Genomic DNA, 21910 nt, shown 5'->3' with positions numbered 1-21910 from the left:
CATAGGAACATGTATAAGTCATGAAGAAAGCAATAGCAACATACTAAACGATCAAGTGCTAAGCTAACGGAATGGGTCAAGTCAATCACATCATTCTCCTAATGATGTGATCCCGTTAATCAAATGACAACTCATGTCTATGGTTAGGAAACTTAACCATCTTTGATTCACGAGCTAGTCAAGTAGAGGCATACTAGTGACACTCTGTTTGTCTATGTATTCACACATGTATTATGTTTCCGGTTAATATAATTCTAGCATGAATAACAAACATTTATCATGATAAAAGGAAATAAATAATAACTTTATTATTGCCTCTAGGGCATATTTCCTTCAGTCTCCCACTTGCACTAGAGTCAATAATCTAGTTCACATCGCCATGTGATTTAACACCGATATTCACATCTGTATGTGATTAATACCCATAGTTCACATCGTCATGTGATCAACACCCAAAGAGTTTACTACAGTCAATAATCTAGTTCACATCGCTATGTGATTAACACCCAAAGAGTACTAAGGTATGATCATGTTTTGCTCGTGAGAGAAATTTAGTCAACGAGTCTGACACATTCAGAGCCGTATGTATTTTGCAAATATTCTATGTCTATAATGCTCTGCACGGAGCTACTCTAGCTAATTGCTCCCACTTTTAACATGTATCCAGATTAAGACTTAGAGTCATCTGGATCAGTGCCAAAACTTATATCGACGTAACCCTTTACGATGAACCTTTTGTCACCTCCAGAATCGAGAAACATATCCTTATTCCACTAAGGATAATTTTGACCAATGTCCAGTGATGTAATCCTAAATCACTATTGTACTCCCTTGCCAAACCAGGGCAAAGTATACAATAGGTTTGGTACACAGCATAGCATACTTTATAGAACCTATGACTGAGGCATAGGGAATGACTTTTCATTCTCTTTCTATTTTCTGCCATGGTCGGGTTTTGAGTCTTACTCAACTTCACTCCTTTGCATCACAGGTAATAACTCTTTCTTTGACTGTTCCATTTTGAACTACTTCAAAATCTTGTCAAGGTATGTACTAATTGAAAATATTATCAAGCGTCTTGATCTATCTCAATAGATCTTGATGCTCGATATGTAAGTAGCTTTACTGAGGTCTTTCTTTCAAAAATCCTTTCAAACACTCCTTTATGCTTTCCAGAAAATTCTACATCATTTTCGATCAACAATATGTCATTCACATATACTTATCAGAAAGGCTGTAGTGCTCCCACTCACTTTCTTGTAAATACATGCTTCACTGCAAGTCCGTATAAAACTATATGCTTTGATCAACTTATCAAAGCATATATTTCAACTCCAAGATGCTTGCACCAGTCCATAGATGGATTGATGGAGCTTGCACATTTTGTTAGCACCTTTAGGATTGACAAAACCTTCTGGTTGCATCATATACAACTCTTATTTAAGAAACCCATTAAGGAATGCAGTTTTGACATCCATTTGCCAGATTTCATAAAATGTGGCAATTGCTAACATGATTCGGACAGACTTAAGCATCACTACAGTTGGGAAAATCTCATTGTAGTCAACACCTTGAACTTGTCGAAAACCTTTTTTGCGACAAGTCGAGCTTTGTAGATAGTAACACTACTATCAATGTCCATTTTCCTCTTGAAGATCCATTTATTTTCTATGGCTTGCCGATCATCGGGCAAGTCCACCAAAGTCCACACTTTGTTCTCATACATGGATCCTATCTCAGATTTCATGGCCTTCAAGCCATTTCACAGAATCTGGGCTCATCATCGCTTCCTCATAGTTCGTAGGTTCATCATGGTCTAGTGACATGACTTCCAGAACAGGATTACCGTACCACTTTGGTGTGGACCGTACTCTGGAAGACCTACGAGGTTCTGTAGTAACTTGATCTGAAGTTTCATGATCATCATTATTAGCTTCCTCACTAATTGGTGTAGGAATCACTGGAACTGATTTCAGTGATGAACTATTTTCCAATTCAGGAGAAGGTACTATTACCTTATCAAGTTCTACTTTTCTCCCACTCACTTCTTTCGAGAGAAACTCCTTCTCTAGAAAGGATCCATTTTAGCAACGAATATCTTGCTTTTGGATCTATGATAGAAGGTGTACCCAATAGTTTCCTTTGGGTATTCTATGAAGACGCACTTCTCCGATTTGGGTTCGAGCTTATCAGGTTGAAACTTTTTCACATAAGCATCACAGTCCCAAACTTCAAGAAACAACAACTTTGGTTTCTTGCCAAACCACAGTTCATAAGGCGTCGTCTCAAACGGATTTTGATGGTGCCCTATTTAAAGTGAATGCAACTGTCTCTAATGCATAACCCCAAAACGATAGTGGTAAATCAGTAAGATACATCATAGATCGCACCATATCCAATAAAGTGCGGTTATGATGTTCGGACACACCATTACGCTGTGGTGTTCCATGTGGCGTGAGCTCTGAAACTATTCCAGATTGTTTTATATGAAGGCCAAACTCGTAACTCAAATATTCTCCTCCACGATCAGATCATAGAAACTTTATTTTCTTGTTACGATGATTCTCCACTTCACTCTGAAATTCTTTGAACTTTTCAAATGTTTCAGACTTGTGTTTCATTAAGTAGATATACCCATATCTGCTCAAATCATCTGTGAAGGTCAGAAAGTAACGATACTTGCCACGAGCATCAACACTCATTGGATCGCATACATCGGTATGTATTATTTCCAATAAATCAGTAGCTCGTTCCGTTGTTTCGGAGAACGGAGTTTTTAGTCATCTTGCCCATAAGGCACAGTTCGCAAGCATCAAATGATTCATAATCAAGTGATTCCAAAAGTCTATTTTTATGGAGTTTCTTCATGCGCTTTACACCGATATGACCCAAACGGCAGTGCCACAAATATGTTGCACTATCATTATCAACTTTGCATCTTTTGGCATCAATATTATGAATATGTGTATCACTACGATCGAGATCCAACAAACTATTTTCATTGGGTGTATGACCATTGAAGGTTTTATTCATGTAAACAGAACAACAATTATTCTCTGACTTTAAATGAATAACCGTTTTGCAATAAACATGATCAAATGATATTCATGCTCAATGCAAACGCCAAATAACATTTATTTAGGTTTAACACTAATCCTAAAAGTATAGGGAGTGTGCGATGATGATCATACAAATCATGGAGCCACTTCCAACACACATCGTCACTTCACCCTCAACTAGTCTTTGTTTATTCTGTAACTCCTGTTTCGAGTTAGCAACCAAACAAGTATCAAATACTCAGGGGCTACTATAAACACTAGTAAGGTACACATCAATAACCTGTATATCAAATATACCCTTGTTCACTTTGCCATCCTTCTTATCAACCAAATATTCAGGGAATTTCCGCTTCCAGTGTCTATTTCCTTTGTAGTGTAAGCACTCAGTTTCAGGCTTTGGTCCAGCTTTGGGCTTCTTCGCGGGAGTGACAACTTGCTTGTCATTCTACTTGAAGTTCCCTTTCTTTCCCTTTGCCCTTTTTTCAAAACTAGTGGTCTTGTCAATCATCAACACTTGATGCTCTTTCTTGATTTCTACCTTCGTCGATTTCAATATCATGAAGAGCTCGGGAATTGTTTTCGTCATCCCTTGCATACTATAGTTCATCACGAAGTTCCAGTAACTTGGTGATGGTGACTAGAGAACTCTGTCAATCACTATATTATCTGGAAGATTAACTCCCACTTGATTCAAGCGATTGTAGTACCCAGACAATCTGAGCACATGCTCACTAGTTGAGCAATTCTCCTCCATCTTTTAGCTATAGAACTTGTTGGAGACTTCATATCTCTCAACTCGGGTATTTGCTTGAAATATTAACTTCAACTCCTGGAACATCTCATATGGTCCATGACGTTCAAAAACGTCTTTGAAGTCCCGATTCTAAGCCGTTAAGCATGGTGCACTAAACTATCAAGTAGTCATCATATTGAGCTAGCCAAATGTTCATAATGTCTGCATCTGCTTCTGCAATAGGTCTGTCACCTAGCGGTGCATCAAGGACATAATTCTTCTGTGCAGCAATGAGGACAATCCTCAGATCACGGATCCAATCTGCATCATTGCTACTAACATCTTTCAACACAGTTTGCTCTAGGAACATATCAAAATTAACATATGAAAACAACAACACGAGCTATTGATCTACAACATAATTTGCAAAATACTACCAGGACTAAGTTCATGATAAATTTAAGTTCAATTAATCATATTAGTTAAGAACTCCCACTTAGATAGACATCCCTCTAGTCATCTAAGTGATCACGTGATCCAAATCAACTAAACCATAACCGATCATCACGTGAGATGGAGTAGTTTTCAATGGTGAACATCACTATGTTGATCATATCTACTATATGATTCACGCTCGATCTTTCGGTCTCCAGTGTTCCGAGGCCATATCTGCATATGCTAGGCTCGTCAAGTTTAACCTTAGTATTACGCGTGTGCAAAACAGGCTTGCACCCGTTGTAGATGGACGTAGAGCTTATCACACCCGATCATCACGTGGTGTCTGGGCACGACAAACTTTGGCAACGGTGCATACTCAAAGAGAACACTTTTATCTTGAAATTTAGTGAGAGATCATCTTATAATGCTACCATCAATCAAAACAAAATAAGATGTATAAAAGATAAACATCATATGCAATAAAAAATATGTGACATGATATGGCCATCATCATCTTGTGCCTTTGATCTCCATCTCCAAAGCATCGTCATGATCTCCATCGTCACCGACATGACACCATGATCTCCATCATCTTGATCTATATCAATGTGTCGTCACATGGTCGTTGAGGGAGTCCTGGATTAGGGGGTGTCCGGATGGCCGGACTATGACCTTTGGCCGGACTCCCGGACTATGAAGATACAAGATCGAAGACTTCGTCCCGTGTCCGGATAGGACTTTCCTTGGCGTGCAAGGCAAGCTTGGTGATACGATATGAAGATCTCCTCCCATTGTAACCGACTCTTTGTAACCCTAGCCCTCTCCGGTGTCTATATAAACCGGAGAGTTTTAGTCCATAGGATGAATAACAATCATACCATAGGCTAGCTTCTAGGGTTTAGCCTTTCTGATCTCGTGGTAGATCAACTCTTGTACTACCCATATCATCAATATTAATCAAGCAGGAGTAGGGTTTTACCTCCATCGAGAGGGCCCGAACCTGGGTAAAAACATCATGTCCCTTGTCTCCTGTTACCATCCGCCTAGACACACAGTTCGGGACCCCCTACCCGAGATCCGCCGGTTTTGACACCGACATTGGTGCTTTCACTGAGAGTTCCTCTGTGTCGTCACCGTCAGGAAGGATGCCGCACCCCGTCTTTAAAGACGGCGCTGTTGCTAAAGGAGCTTTGGCTGTCGGCCAAACTCTCCGGCTAGGCGGGTTTCTGATGACCGCATGTTCGGCTCCCGCGCCGATGATGACTTCTCGGGTCATTGAACGCAATCTCCACGTCAACTCGGAACTTGCCGAGTAGTTAGACCCTATGGAGCTCTCTTCCTTAAACGAGCTCTTGGATCACATCGCCGCCCTGGGAGTCGCTACAGACTACGATCAGATTGGGCTTATACCCGATCCGAGAGAGATTGACTCTCCCCAGGTCACCCACCATGTCGAAGTGATGGAGGAACAATGCGGCGAATCTTCACCCATCCTAAGGACCAGATGTGTCTGGATTCCTGATCCCTCCAAGCCGGACACCCGCGGAGGGGAGGACGTCACTCAAGCCTTGAACCTAAAGTCAGGCGGCGGGCCTGATTCATTGGATAACGTCCAAGAACCCAAGCTTCCGAGTTCGGAAATTTCTTGGCCCCTGAGTCTCAGATCAGGCGAGGTTCCGGATTTAAATCCACCCGCCCACCCAAATATAAGGGATCTATCCCAAATTCGGCAAGAGCCCAGAGAAATAGTACACCGTTACTGGGCCAGATTCCTCGTGGTTATGAACAGGATAAAGGACTGCCGCGAGGGGGATGCAATTTCATCCTTCTACAACAACTGCACGGACATCGAAATCCTCAACGCCATAAGTCGCCGTGAAATTACACGCTTCGCCGACTTGGCATCCATAGTACGAAAGTACTGTGCGACAGAAAGCATTCGGAAAACCGAAACAAAATTCTGGGACAATCCGACCCTGAATACAATCCCAGTCTGAAACAAAAGGGCGCATTATAGCCAGGCACCCGGGCCAAACAACAAAAAACAAAAACCCTCTATAGGGTATGGAACCGTACTGGAGGGATGGCTCAAAGGACCCTGTAAAATTCATAGTACAGAGGGTGCCACACCAACTCATAGCCTTAGAGCATGTTGGATACTCCGGCAGGTGGCCAGAAGTGGCGAGGAGCTTCCAACTCCCGAATCCGCAGAGCACCACCCCAGGAACGCTAGTACGGTGTCAACAGTCTTCGAGACTTTCGCATCAAACAATGCAAGGAAACGAACGCTCCGCAGCCTTACCAAAGTCTACCAGGTAGCGACAATAAACCCATGGAGTGACACGGCTATTACCTTTAATGCCAGTGATGAACCTAAATTTTGGACAGCCCGAGCACCAGCCGCACTGGTCCTCAGTCCGATAGTGGACGACTTTCGGCTTACCAAGGTACTCATGGACGGTGGCAGCAGATTGAACCTCATTTATGAGGAAACCCTATGAAAAATGGAAATAGACTGGAGCCGCATTGAGCGAAGCAACACAACCTTTAGAGGAATAATCCCCAGTCAGAAGTGTGTTGTACAGGAAAAATCACACTGGATGTGGTGTTCGGCACGCCGGATATTTACAAATCCAAGGAGGTCACATTTCAAGTGGCCCCGTTCAGCAGCGGATACCACACTCTGTTAGGGCGAGAGGCATTCACAATTTTTCAAGCTATACCCCATTACGGGTACATGAAGCTCAAAATGCCCGGACCCAACGGAATCATCAGTCTTGCTAGCGATCCGGACATAGCGCTCAGCGCCAAAAACAAGACAGCCACACTGGCCCTCGAGGCATTGTTCAAAGCCCTAGCGGCCAAGGAACTAACTGCGTTGCACTCCATGGTGGACAGGGACTATGTGATACTCGACAAAAGATCCAAGTCCACCTCCTTCAAGCCGGCAGACGAAATAGTCAAGTTCCAAGTCCATCCAACGGACACTACAAAAATGGCCTCCATCGGGGCACAACTAAACCCTGATGTAGACGCCGCACTAAGAGAATTCCTATGCGAAAATTGGGACATTTTTTCCTGGCACCCTTCAGACATGCCAGGAATCCCACGCAGGCTGGCCAAGCACATCCTGAACATCCTAAAAGGATTCAAGCCTGTTAAGAAGGCTCTTTGGCGTTTCTCCGAACCTAAGAGACAAGCCATGGGAGAGGAGCTAGCCAAACTACTGGAAGCCGGATTCATCAGAGATATAAGACATCCGGACTGGCTAGCAAACTTGGTGATGGTACCAAAGAAGGACAAATCCTGGCGCCTATGCGTCGATTTCAAAGACCTCAACAAGGCCTGCCCAAAGGATCCCTTCCCCCTCCCCCGCATTGATCAAATCATCAACGCCACCGCAGGACACGATTCATTGTGTTTCCTCGACACATACTCTGGCTACCACCAAATTAAGATGGTAGAGTCAGACCAAGCCGCAACAGCATTCATCACCCCATACGGCCCATTCTGCTTCAACACAATGCCCTTCGGGCTCAAAAACACCGGTGCAACATATCAGCGCATGATTCAGACATGTCTGGCCAACCAGATCGGCAAAACAGTTGAAGCATACGTGGATGACGTGGTTGTCAAAACAAAGCATGTCGAAACTCTAATAGACGACTTGAGGCTCACGTTCGATAACCTCCAAACATATGATACTAGGCTTAACCCAGAAAAATGTGTTTTTGGCGTACCAGCCGGAAAGCTCTTGGGCTTCATCGTATCCGGAAGAGGAATTGAAGCAAACCCAACCAAGATCCGAGCTCTGTCACAATTGGATATTCCAAAAGATCTCAAGCAAATACAAAAATTGACTAGATGCGTGGCGGGTCTAAGCCGCTTCATCTCCCGCTTAGGGGAAAAGGCATTACCCCTTTACCGCCTCCTTGGACGCACCGAACACTTTGAGTGGACGGATGCCGCCACAGCCAGACTCGAAGAAATAAAAGCCATACTGGCAACAAACCCGGTCCTGGCCGTGCCTAACATCGGCGAACCAATGTTGTTATACATCGCGGCAACTCACCAAGTTGTAAGCGCAGTCCTCGTCGTCGAATGAGAAACGGATGGGCACAAATTCCCTGTCCAGAAACCAGTCTACTACGTGTCCACTGTCCTCACTCCATGCAAGTCCCGGTACCCGCATTACCAAAAGATAGCATACGCAGTGTTCATGGCATCCCGGAAGCTATGACACTACTTTCAAGAGTGTTCAATAACAGTAGCCTCCGAAGTACCTCTTAATGGTATCATAAAAAACTGCGATGAAACAGGTCGGATTGCCAAATGGGCCATTGAGCTCCTCCCATTCGACATAACCTATAAGCCACGGCGAGCCATCAAGTCGCAAGCCTTGGCCGACTTTGTCGCTGAATGGACTGAAGCCGAACTCCCTAAAGAGTACAACACATATTCCAACTGGACCATGCACTTCGACGGCTCCAAAATGCTGGCGGGTCTTGTGACACTCCAAGAAAATTTTTTATTTGGTTTTTATCAAAAACTTTGTGGTTTTGAGGAGAGACTTTTGTTTAAATTTTTTTTCCAGAAAAACCTTCCTCTTAAAAACCTCTTTTTGCCTTGGCAGGGATTTTATTTGTTTCAAACTTTGGTGGTTGATCTTTTGCAAACTTCCTCTCTGTTGGTTCTCTCTCAAAATTATTTTTGGTTTTTATTTTTTTTTCTTTTAAAAAGAAACTCCATGAAAATTTGGGATTTTCATATCTTTGAAGCCACCCTTGGCTTTGTATTTCTGTCCATGAGATAAAACCCCCTCCAAAACCTCCCCTCCCTCTTGTGATCAACCTAAATTATCTGTCCCAGCTAATCCAAACTGGTTTTGGATTTTTATTCTAATTATTTTTCCCCAAATTCAATTCTGAAAATTATTTGGAGCCTGAGAGATTTTCAAAGCAAGTGCCCTATTGCATTTGAGAATTTACCTCAAACCAATTCCCCTGGATTGTCCTTAGCATCCATAACCCAGAACCATCTTGATCCACTCCTCCTCTTTTCAAAATTTTCAAAATTCAGTCTCTGCAAGTTTGGACCAGATTTGCCAAATTTGGTGAAATTCATATCTACACTCCTCCAAAAATTCCACCAAAATTCAGGCAGCCTATTTGAGCAATGAGAAGCCACTCCACCAAAAATCAGCTCAAGGAAAAATCACCAGAGGCCATTTTCATTCGGTCGAACACCTTGTGGGCACTGTTACTGTTCAAAGTTCAGAAATTCAGTTTCAGTGTCATCTTCAGTTTCGACAGTTTCAGTCACGCGGCCACAGTGCACTTGGCACGTTGCTCGCAGCCTCGCTTGCTTGTCCGAAGCTTCACACGCGCACTTGGCGCGACCCTGGCGTCGGTGGCGCCCTGGCCCGCCTGCGCCGGCGTGTCTTGCGGCGGCCGGCTCCCCGTTACGGCCGACAGGGAGGAGAACGGCGGCGCAACGCCGTTCGGCACCGCCCAAATCCTCTGGTGGCTCCGCGTGGCCTTCTCCCTGCCAGCGCACGCATGCGGCACCGTCGCCGTGGCGCAGCACGCACGGAGCGCGCTCTCTGCCGCCGACGGGCCCGCACCACCCCGTTCCGTCGAGCTCGCCCTTAACCCCCAAACCTCGGCCAACTTAGCAAAAAAACGGACCCTCTGAACCTCCGTGATGACGCTCGACCCCCTAACCACCCCGACCGAGCACTACGCCACCATAATCGCTCGCCGGAAATCTCCGTTCACGGCAACCGCCTCGGGCCGCCTATATAAAGGTGCCCCGAGCTCACTCTCATGCACGCAGCACCCCCACTACTCTCCAACACCCCGCCAGGCCACTAGGGGGACCTCGAGGAGGTCTCCTTCCCCAGCTCTGGCCGCCCCGATCCGCCTCGGCTTCCAGCTCGATTCACTTCGGTGAGGCCACCTCCGGCGCCCAAACCTCGGCCGTAGCCCTCTCTTGCACCCAGTAATCTAACCCCCACCTCAATTTAATCTTTGCAGCCCTCTCCGACGAGCCCCTCGACCACCCGAGCCGCCGTCTGCCGGAGCAGAGCTCGCCGTCGACGTGGTGCTCGCCGACCGACTCCACCACCATCAACTGGCGCGAAAGGGTACCCTGAGCACGGAGGTACTCTCCGATCTCTCTGCCTCGCCGTGGATCGCCGCCGGCGACCTCAGCAGCTCTCGGGCGCCGACGAGCCTCGTCCCTCCCATTTGAAATTTTAAACCTGACGGGTGGGACCCCACCGTCAGCCTCTCTGCTCTCTCCTTCGAACCGTTTTCTGGAAGCGCCTTCGGGCAGAATGCGTTTTCTCTTCGGGCTGGCGTAATCGCTACCGAAGCGTTTTCTGCTTTTATAAACTAGCCCCTGGAAATTTTCTGTTTCATCACAGATAAGTCCCTGGACAAAAACCCTTATAACTTTTAATCAGAAAAGTTTTTTTGATTGATTCTTTTTCTGTTCTCTTTAAAATTTTGTCTAGTTTTTTATCAGATTTATTTGAAAAATATTTGGTTTACCTTCTGTGCTCTCCTTGGTATTTACGTTAGCGCATGTATTTTCTTTAAACCGTAGATACCGAAGGAGGTGACGGAGCCGCGAACTTCACCGAGCTAGGCTCCGACTACTCTGAACCAGGCAAGCATGTTTGAACTTTTGATATGATGAGTGTCTCGGCATGTTTTGCATTTAGTTAGTTTCATGGCATGTTGGTAAGCATGCCGATGAACGTTATTTTAGGTGATAACAAGGTGAGTGAGTTCAATGATCCATACGTGGATGAATGTGAATATGAATGGCCATGTGTTGGCATGAGGATGGGTACGATGGCAGTGTTGTAGCATGCCAGTCTTACTCCAGACTATGTGACTTCAGTGTCAAACCATATCGGTCCAGTACCTATCATTTTCTTCCTTGTACTACCACATGTTTTCCGCAAGGAATATGGTTTAGTAAGTTGCAAACCACTTTCATGGTACACACCAAAGAGGAGAGGCCGTGATGATGGTTCCATGGCCCTGGATTAAAGCCAGTCATCCGGTCAGGGGGCATGGGTGTTTCCGGTTGGGACCGAGAGGGGGGCACCCCTTAGAGCGCGCGTATATAAATTTTATCCCATGCTATTCGAGATTGTGATCTCCCCGTCTCAAATTTTTTTCTTGGACGATGACTAGGGTGATTCCTAGCATCGAGAGGTAGGATGGGTGTGTACCGGTTAGTTGTGTTTTCTTCCGAAATACCATAAACGGAACTAGTCTTTCGTGACTACGGAAATCCATTGACTGTGGGAAAATTTTTGTACAAACTCTGCAGAGTCATATATTCCTCCAAATCATCTCTTCCATGTCAAGTTTCGTTCCATCTGATCCTAATCAATTGTCAGCTTTGATGACAGAGACTTCGGTGAATCGCATGAGTGCTAAGTCCGATTGAATGATTATCCCTGTGGGTGGACTAACCCATTTATTCTCATGGTTTGAATGTTTATTATGAGTATTGTTTACTGGTGAATTTAAAAGCCCTTTATGTGATGTCGCTCAGACGTCCGACTGTGGCATTTCTTTTAAAAGCCCTTTATGTGATGTCGCTCAGACGTCCGACTGTGGCATTTCTTTTAAAAGCCCTTTATGTGATGTCGCTCAGATGTCCGACTGTGGCATTTCTTTTAAAAGCCCTTTATGTGATGTCGCTCAGACGTCCGACTGTGGCATTTCTTTTAAAAGCCCTTTATGTGATGTCGCTCAGACGTCCGACTGTGGCATTTCTTTTAAAAGCCCTTTATGTGATGTCGCTCAGACGTCCGACTGTGGCATTTCTTTTAAAGCCCTTTATGTGATGTCGCTCAGACGTCCGACTGTGGCATTTCTTTTAAAGCCCTTTATGTGATGTCGCTTAGACGTCCGACTGTGGAATTTCTTTTAAAAGCCCTTTATGTGGTGTCGCTAAGATGCCCGACTGTGGCATCATTTCCTTATTTGTATTTGTTCACCTTTCGAGGCGCCGCTTCAGACGCTCGATCGGTCCCTATTTATGTCTGTGGAATTTCAGGCGGACTACCGCCGTTTTCCCTTTTACTTACCCGATATGCCAATTTTGTTTATTGTGCATTATGGAATTAATCATGTTGCATCCATGCATGCATTTGTTATATCTTACGTCCGAACTGTCTTGCGAGTACTTTCAAAGTACTCACTGGCTTGTTGATTTGGCCAGATGCTGACGAAGGCGATCTCATGGATGAAGAGTTCGATAGCGAGTCCGACACTTAGAGGAGTCCCAGTCAGTCTCGTGCGACCCTGGATTTGGCCACTGTTTTATAACCGCTTCCGCTAACAAATAAATTTATCGAGCCTCACCTCGACGTTCGATGAAATGATATCCTTAGAGTCGTGTATTTCCCTCCCCGCTGTGCTTTTCCACCACCAACCTATCCATGAGTCAGTAGTATGTCTCCACACCACTGTGTTCTGTCCGCCATTATATATGATTATTGGCGTGCTTGTAATAATTTGGTTGAGCGACCGCAGTTCAACCCTGTAATATATTTTATGCTACTGGCTTATTGTATCAAGAAATTGTCTACCAGTGAGGAGGATTTCTCTCATACTGGACTCAAAAGACTGGTTTATCAAAAAAAATCTTTATTGGAAAACCGGTCGTGACAAGCTTGGTACCAGAGCCAGGCTGACTGTAGGAAGCCACTAGGTGCGATCGCTAATTAGTTATTAGCATGACAGGGCTATTTTATGCTTTTGCAATTGTAGTCATTTTCTGTCAGTCAGCATAAATTTATGATCTGATCCTGCAGAAATTTTGTCTACTTTTGTAGATGGCCGACGTCAGCTGTGAGTCTCAGACCTTCGCCAACGTGCCCGATGGGTTCGTCAAGCTTCTTTCTTTCATCGTTCAGGTCGCGATGGGGCCATCCGTGCGCCCAGTCTTCACACTCTACCAGCACCGAGTCAACGACAGTCTGACCATGCACCAGGCCGCGGTGCAGTTCAGGGGAGGGCGTGGTGAGTCACGCCGCTTCCGGTTCGTGGGAAGAGCTATGCCTACGGAGAGGCATGCTATGCAGATGGCAGCCCGCGAGGCGATAGCTCGTCTCAGGGATGTCCTTCCCGTGATGAGGACTCGTCGTTACCGTTATCTTCCGTGCCATGTGCCTTACACCTGTCACTACGCATACTCCTGCCCCAGAGGAGAACGAGACGAGGCTTTTGAGATGCTCATTGAGTATCTCCGGGCCCTGGAGGCAGCCTTCGACAACCTGGTGGATGACTTCGTAGCTACCCGCATGGACTTAGTCCATGGCTGTGCTGCCAACAGGAGGGAGCTCCTACCCATCGCTCCGCCACCGACTTTTGTCTCGTCATCAACATCTTTTACGCCTACTCGTCGCCTGCCTTCTACCGAAGAATTTAACCAAGTCATTGCACCCACTCTAGCGCGCACTACACCAACCTTCGCGCCCACTCCTGTACGTGTTGCTCCGCCCCTGGCAACCACTCCGCCCGCTCTGCGCAACACTACACGTATGGAGCCCGTTAGCGAGGAGGGAGTCGAGTCCCCAACCTCGCTACGCCTCGCCCTCGGCAGGGCAAGGGAGATCGTCAACATCTCTGCCTGAGTACGCTTCGCTGCCTTGTATTGTACCGCTTTGTAAGATATGTGCATAGGTTGTGAGAAGTAGCCTGTTTGCGCATCATGTAGGATCTGGAGAAGTGCACTAGCCTTAATAACATGTCAGGATTATGTACGCATATCCTGAGTGATGTACTGTATAATTACCGCCCGCGTGTAAGATATGTAATGAGCAGTCCTTCTCCGTGCGCAATTCGATTTGTTTTTCTTAAGTAAGCTTGGATATGTAATAATATCCGCCAGCTTTATGCATTTATGGTTTTATTTTTGCGACTCTTTCCGCTTTTCTTATGGGTTTTACAAAATATATCCCCGGAGTGAAAAATGTCTCGTCCTTGGACTCGCTCCATGCCAATTCCATCAGAGGAAACTTATGATGCACAACCCAGCAACGAGTTCACTCAGGGACAGTCTAGCCAACCAGGCAATGAATCGGCACTTTCACCAATGTGCCGCCTTTATGAACAAAGTCAGCAACAACATCGCGAGATGATGAACCAAGTCATCAACATGGGGAATCATCAAGGACAGTATCAGCAACATTCCAAGTTATCTGAGCTACAGAAGACACGTCCTCAAACATTTTCTCACACTGACAAGCCTCTTGAAGCCGAGGACTGGCTTCGAGATATGGAGAGGAAATTAATTATTGCAAAGTGTTCAGATCTCGAGAAAGTACTATATGCTCCACACTATCTCACAGGAGCGGCCGCATCGTGGTGGGAGAATTTTCTGCACATGCATCCCAACGAAAATGACATAACCTGGGATGATTTCAAGGAAGGTTTCCGTGGTGCACATATTCCTAAGAGTATTATGAAAATCAAGAAGAGAGAATTTGATGACCTCAAACAAAGGAACATGACAGTGTCGGATTACAACAGTCAATTTACCCTATTATCCCGCTACGCCAATGAGGAGCGTATGACTGAAATCAAGAAGATGGAGAAATTCCTTGACGGTCTAGCGCCCGCACTTAAATGCCAACTGGTCGTGCACACTTTTCCTGATTTTAAAACGCTGGTGGACAAGGCCATTACTCTGGAAAATGAGAGACGCAGTCTGGAAGATATCCGCAAGCGAAAAAGGGACCAGACTAATCACACTCGCAATCACCGAAGCAAGATAGATTTTAAAAGGGGTGGGACACCCAAATTCTCATCCAATGTCTCACGCCCAATCAAAAATTTTCATGCAAGGGACAAGGAATTCACCTATCGCCCCGGCGTTACTTGTTACGCTTGTGGAGAAGAAGGGCATTATGCCAAACAGTGCCCCAAGCCAAGGAACTCAACCCCAAAGCCGAACAACGCGGCAATAATTCAGCGCCCAAACGAAACAATTTCAATCCCAACAACAACCACAGGAAGGGTCATCTGAACCACGTAACCAAAGAGGAGGCACAAAATGCTCCGGATATCGTACTCGGTACGTTTCCTGTCAACACAATACCTGCAATGGTTTTGTTTGATTCTGGAGCTTCTCACTCTTTCATCTCGAAAAGTTTTGCTTTGCAAAATAATTTTTCGATGCTTCCTTTGGAGAAATCCATAATAATCAAGTCCCCCGGGATTCAGCAAGTTTCTCAGAATTACTGTCAGAATGTGGTCATTGAGTTTGAAGGATTGGAGTTTTACGCAAATCTTATTGTATTGGAAAATAAAGGACTGGATGTCATCCTAGGGATGGATTGGCTAACCACCAATAAAGGTTTTATCGACTGTTTCAACAGGACCGTGATTCTCACACACCACCAAGGGAAGACAATAAGAGTATCAGCCAAGGAAGGAAAAAGACCCCGGCAACCGAGATTAAATAAGGTGGACGTTTCTGAGCTAAACAAGGTTCCAGTAGTGTGTGAATTTCCAGATGTATTCCCTGAAGAGCTGCCAGGCATGCCACCAGATCGAGAAATAGAATTCCGCATTGAGCTAGCACCAGGAACCACCCCATATACAAGAAACCATACAGAATGGCACCATCCGAGTTGATCGAATTGAAGAAGCAAATAAAGGAATTACTGGATAAAGGATACATTCGGGCCAGCTCCTCACCTTGGGGATCACCAATTTTATTTGCCAAGAAGAAGGATGGAACGCTGAGATTGTGTATCGACTATCGAGCACTTAACATGGTCACAGTCAAAAACAAATACCCGATGCCAAGGATAAACGATTTGTTTGATCAACTTGCTCAGGCCAAGGTATTCTCAAAAATCGACTTAAGGTCAGGATACCATCAATTGAAGGTACGAACGGAAGATATCCCCAAAACAGCTTTCACCTCCAGATATGGACTGTACGAGTTCACAGTGATGCCATTTGGATTAACTAACACCCCGGCATATTTTGTTCACCTCATGAACAAAGTATTTATGAAGTTTATGGACAAATTCGTCGTAGTATTCATCGACGATATTCTGGTGTACTCCAAAACACCAGAAGAGCACGCAGAACATCTCAGCATTGTACTAGGAGAGCTAAGGAAACACCAATTGTATGCCAAGTTCAGCAAGTGCGAATTTTGGCTAAGACAAGTAGGTTTTCTAGGCCACGTGCTGACTCAAGACGGTATAGCAGTGGACCCAGAAAAAGTCAAGGCCGTACTTGACTGGAAGTCACCAGCCAGCGTAACAGACATACGAAGTTTCTTGGGAATGGCAGGATATTACCGCAGATTTATTGAAGGATTTTCCACCATATCTAAGCCTATGACACAGTTACTCAAGAAAGATAAGAAGTTTGAATGGACAGAAGCCTGCGAGAAAAGTTTCCAAGAGCTAAAACAGAAATTAACAACAGCACCAGTATTAATTGTACCCGATATACACAAGAATTTTGAAGTATTTTGTGACGCATCCAGAAAGGGTCTCGGATGCGTATTGATGCAAGAAGGCAAGGTTGTCGCCTACGCTTCAAGGCAACTTCACAAACACGATGAAAATTATCCCACTCATGATTTAGAAATGGCAACAGTTATTCATGCACTCAAGGAATGGAGACATTTTCTACTTGGAAATCGATGTGAGATATATACGGATCACAAAAGCCTCAAATACATTTTTACGCAGCCAGAACTAAATTTACGGCAACGCTGCTGGTTAGAATTGGTAAAGGATTACGATGTGGGTATCCATTACCATCCAGGGAAAGCAAACGTAGTGGCTGATGCCCTGAGTCGGAACCCCAGCTCCAACGGGAACTATCTGCACAGCTTGAGGCCCGAATTCCATCAAGAATTTGTCAAACTCAACTTGATAATGGTAGCAGAAGGCACCATATCAAACTTGGAAATACAACCACACCTTGTGGAGAAAATTAAAGAGGCTCAGTCCGGTCACCCCAGCATTGAAGGAATTAAAAGGAAGTTGAGTATGGGCAAGGCCTCGGAATTCGTCATAGACAATGAAGGAATATTACGGTACGGAGAAAGGCTATGCGTGCCAAACATAGAAGACCTTAAACAGCAAGTTTTAACTGAAGCACACACCACTCCATATTTGATCCACCCTGGAGGAACCAAAATGTATAAGGATATTCAGGAAAGATTTTGGTGGCACGGTATGAAGAGGGACATAGCCGCTTTCATTGCATGTTGCGACTCATGTCAACGCATAAAAGCTGAACATCAGAGACCAGCAGGACTACTGCAACCTAACAAAATACCTGAGTGGAAATGGGATGAAATAGGGATGGATTTTATTGTCGGATTACCTCGGTCACGACACGGAAATGATGCCATATGGGTCATCACTGACAGGTTGACCAAAGTAGCACACTTTATTCCAGTAAAGACAACCTACACCGCTCAGAGGCTTGCCAGGATTTATCTGTCCCGCATAGTCTGTCTGCACGGTGTCCCGAAGACTATAATTTCCGACAGAGGCACTCAGTTCGTCTCAAGATTTTGGGAGCAATTACAACAGGCTCTGGGAACCCAACTAGCCTTCAGTACCGCATACCATCCACAGACTGATGGACAAACAGAACGCGTAAACCAGGTTTTAGAAGACATGCTGAGAGCATGTGTCCTCACCTATGGAACCAGTTGGGAGGACAGCCTGCCATATGCCGAGTTCGCATACAACAACAGTTACCAGACCAGCCTGCAAATGGCTCCGTTCGAAGCCCTATACGGAAGGAGATGTCGTACCCCGTTAAATTGGTCAGAGACCGGAGACAGCCGCATCTTCGGACTAGATATGCTCAGAGAAGCCGAGGAAAAAGTCAAGCTAATCAGGGACCGACTTAAGACTGCTCAAAGTCGACAGAAAAGTTATTATGACCAGAAACATCGTAGGGTCAGCTTCGAACCCGGTGAATTCGTATACTTGAGAGTATCCCCGATGAGAGGTTTGCAACGGTTTAAGATTAAAGGAAAATTAGCACCAAGATTCATTGGACCATTTTGCATAGTGGCACGAAGAGGCGCTGTAGCCTACCAACTAGACTTACCCGAAGACTTGTCCGACATTCACAACGTGTTCCACGTCTCTCAGTTAAGGAAGTGCGTAAGCAACCCAGAGAAACAAGTATCCCATGAAAACATTGACATACAGCCAGACCTCACTTATCGAGAACGTCCCATAAGAATATTAGAGGAGTCTGAAAGGAGGACCCGACAGAAAACCATCAAGTTTTTCAAAGTCCAGTGGAGAAATCACACCGACAGTGAAGCAACTTGGGAAAGCGAGGATTTTCTTCGGACAGAGCACCCACACTTATTTAGGGATCGGCTGAAATCTCGGGGACGAGATTTTTCCTAAGGGGGTAGGTGTTGTGACACTCCAAGAAAATTTTTTATTTGGTTTTTATCAAAAACTTTGTGGTTTTGAGGAGAGACTTTTGTTTAATTTTTTTTCTTCAGAAAAACCTTCCTCTTAAAAACCTCTTTTTGCCTTGGCAGGGATTTTATTTCTTTCAAACTTTGGTGGTTGATCTTTTGCAAACTTCCTCTCTGTTGGTTCTCTGTCAAAATTATTTTTGGTTTTTAATTTTTTTTCTTTTAAAAAGAAACTCCATGAAAATTTGGGATTTTCATATCTTTGAAGCCACCCTTGGCTTTGTATTTCTGCCCATGAGATAAAACCCCCTCCAAAACCTCCCCTCCCTCTTGTGATCAACCTAAATTATCTGTCCCAACTAATCCAAACTGGTTTTGGATTTTTATTCTAATTATTTTTCCCCAAATTCAATTCTGAAAATTATTTGCAGCCTGAGAGATTTTCAAAGCAAGTGCCCTATTGCATTTGAGAATTTACCTCAAACCAATTCCCCTGGATTGTCCTTAGCATCCATAACCCAGAACCATCTTGATCCACTCCTCCTCTTTTCAAAATTTTCAAAATTCAGTCTCTGCAAGTTTGGACCAGATTTGCCAAATTTGGTGAAATTCATATCTACACTCCTCCAAAAATTCCACCAAAATTCAGGCAGCCTATTTGAGCAATGAGAAGCCACTCCACCAAAAATCAGCTCAAGGAAAAATCACCAGAGGCCATTTTCATTCGGTCGAACACCTTGTGGGCACTGTTACTGTTCAAAGTTCAGAAATTCAGTTTCAGTGTCATCTTCAGTTTCAACAGTTTCAGTCACGCGGCCATAGTGCACTTGGCACGTTGCTCGCGGCCTCGCTTGCTTGTCCGAAGCTTCACACGCGCACTTGGCGCGACCCTGGCGTCGGTGGCGCCCTGGCCCGCCTGTGCCGGCGTGTCTTGCGGCGGCCGGCTCCCCGTTATGGCCGACAGGGAGGAGAACGGCGGCGCAACGCCGTTCGGCACCGCCCAAATCCTCTGGTGGCTCCGCGTGGCCTTCTCCCTGCCAGCGCACGCATGCGGCACCGTCGCCGTGGCGCAGCACGCACGGAGCGCGCTCTCTGCCGCCGACGGGCCCGCACCACCCCGTTCCGTCGAGCTCGCCCTTAACACCCAAACCTCGGCCAACTTAGCACAAAAACGGACCCTCTGAACCTCCGTGATGACGCTCGACCCCCTAACCACCCCGACCGAGCACTACGCCACCGTAATCGCTCGCCGGAAATCTCCGTTCACGGCAACCGCCTCGGGCCGCCTATATAAAGGTGCCCCGAGCTCACTCTCATGCACGCAGCACCCCCACTACTCTCCAACACCCCGCCAGGCCACTAGGGGGACCTCGAGGAGGTCTCCTTCCCCAGCTCCGGCCGCCCCGATCCGCCTCGGCCTCCAGCTCGATTCACTTCGGTGAGGCCACCTCCGGCGCCCAAACCTCGGCCGTAGCCCTCTCTTGCACCCAGTAATCTAACCCCCACCTCAATTTAATCTTTGCAGCCCTCTCCGACGAGCCCCTCGACCACCCGAGCCGCCGTCCGCCGGAGCAGAGCTCGCCGTCGACGTGGTGCTCGCCGACCGACTCCACCACCATCAACTGGCGCGGAAGGGTACCCTGAGCACGGAGGTACTCTCCGATCTCTCTGCCTCGCCGTGGATCGCCGCCGGCGACCTCAGCAGCTCTCGGGCGCCGACGAGCCTCGTCCCTTCCATTTAAAATTTTAAACCTGACGGGTGGGACCCCACGGTCAGCCTCTCTGCTCTCTCCTTCGAACCGTTTTCTGGAAGCGCCTTCGGGCAGAATGCGTTTTCTCTTCGGGCTGGCGTAATCGCTACCGAAGCGTTTTCTGCTTTTATAAACTAGCCCCTGGAAATTTTCTGTTTCATCACAGATAAGTCCCTGGAAAAAAACCCTTATAACTTTTAATCAGAAAAGTATTTTTGATTGATTCTTTTTCTGTTCTCTTTAAAATTTTGTCTAGTTTTTTATCAGATTTATTTGAAAAATATTTGGTTTACCTTCTGTGCTATCCTTGGTATTTACGTTAGCGCATGTATTTTCTTTAAACCGTAGATACCGAAGGAGGTGACGGAGCCGCGAACTTCACCGAGCTAGGCTCCGACTACTCTGAACCAGGCAAGCATGTTTGAACTTTTGATATGATGAGTGTCTCGGCATGTTTTGCATTTAGTTAGTTTCATGGCATGTTGGTAAGCATGTCGATGAACGTTATTTTAGGTGATAACAAGGTGAGTGAGTTCAATGATCCATACGTGGATGAATGTGAATATGAATGGCCATGTGTTGGCATGAGGATGGGTATGATGGCAGTGTTGTAGCATGCCAGTCTTACTCCAGACTATGTGACTTCAGTGTCAAACCATATCGGTCCAGTACCTATCATTTTCTTCCTTGTACTACCACATGTTTTCCGCAAGGAATATGGTTTAGTAAGTTGCAAACCACTTTCATGGTACACACCAAAGAGGAGAGGCCGTGATGATGGTTCCATGGCCCTGGATTAAAGCCAGTCATCCGGTCAGGGGGCATGGGTGTTTCCGGTTGGGACCGAGAGGGGGGCACCCCTTAGAGCGCGCGTATATAAATTTGATCCCATGCTATTCGATATTGTGATCTCCCCGTCTCAAAAGTTTTTCTTGGACGATGACTAGGGTGATTCCTAGCATCGAGAGGTAGGATGGGTGTGTACCGGTTAGTTGTGTTTTCTTCCGAAATACCATAAACGGAACTAGTCCTTCGTGACTACGGAAATCCGTTGACTGTGGGAAAAATTTTGTACAAACTCTGCAGAGTCATATATTCCTCCAAATCATCTCTTCCATGTCAAGTTTCGTTCCATCTGATCCTAATCAATTGTCAGCTTTGATGACAGAGACTCCGGTGAATCGCATGAGTGCTAAGTCCGATTGAATGATTATCCCTGTGGATGGACTAACCCGTTTATTCTCATGGTTTGAATGTTTATTATGAGTATTGTTTACTGGTGAATTTAAAAGCCCTTTATGTGATGTCGCTCAGACGTCCGACTGTGGCATTTCTTTTAAAAGCCCTTTATGTGATGTCGCTCAGACGTCCGACTGTGGCATTTCTTTTAAAAGCCCTTTATGTGATGTCGCTCAGACGTCCTACTGTGGCATTTCTTTTAAAAGCCCTTTATGTGATGTCGCTCAGAT

This window comes from Triticum aestivum, chromosome 6B, assembly GCF_018294505.1.
Source record: "Triticum aestivum cultivar Chinese Spring chromosome 6B, IWGSC CS RefSeq v2.1, whole genome shotgun sequence".
Taxonomy (NCBI): Eukaryota; Viridiplantae; Streptophyta; class Magnoliopsida; order Poales; family Poaceae; genus Triticum; species Triticum aestivum.
The sequence above is the reverse complement of the archived record's forward strand: the minus strand, read 5'-3'. Positions refer to the sequence as shown.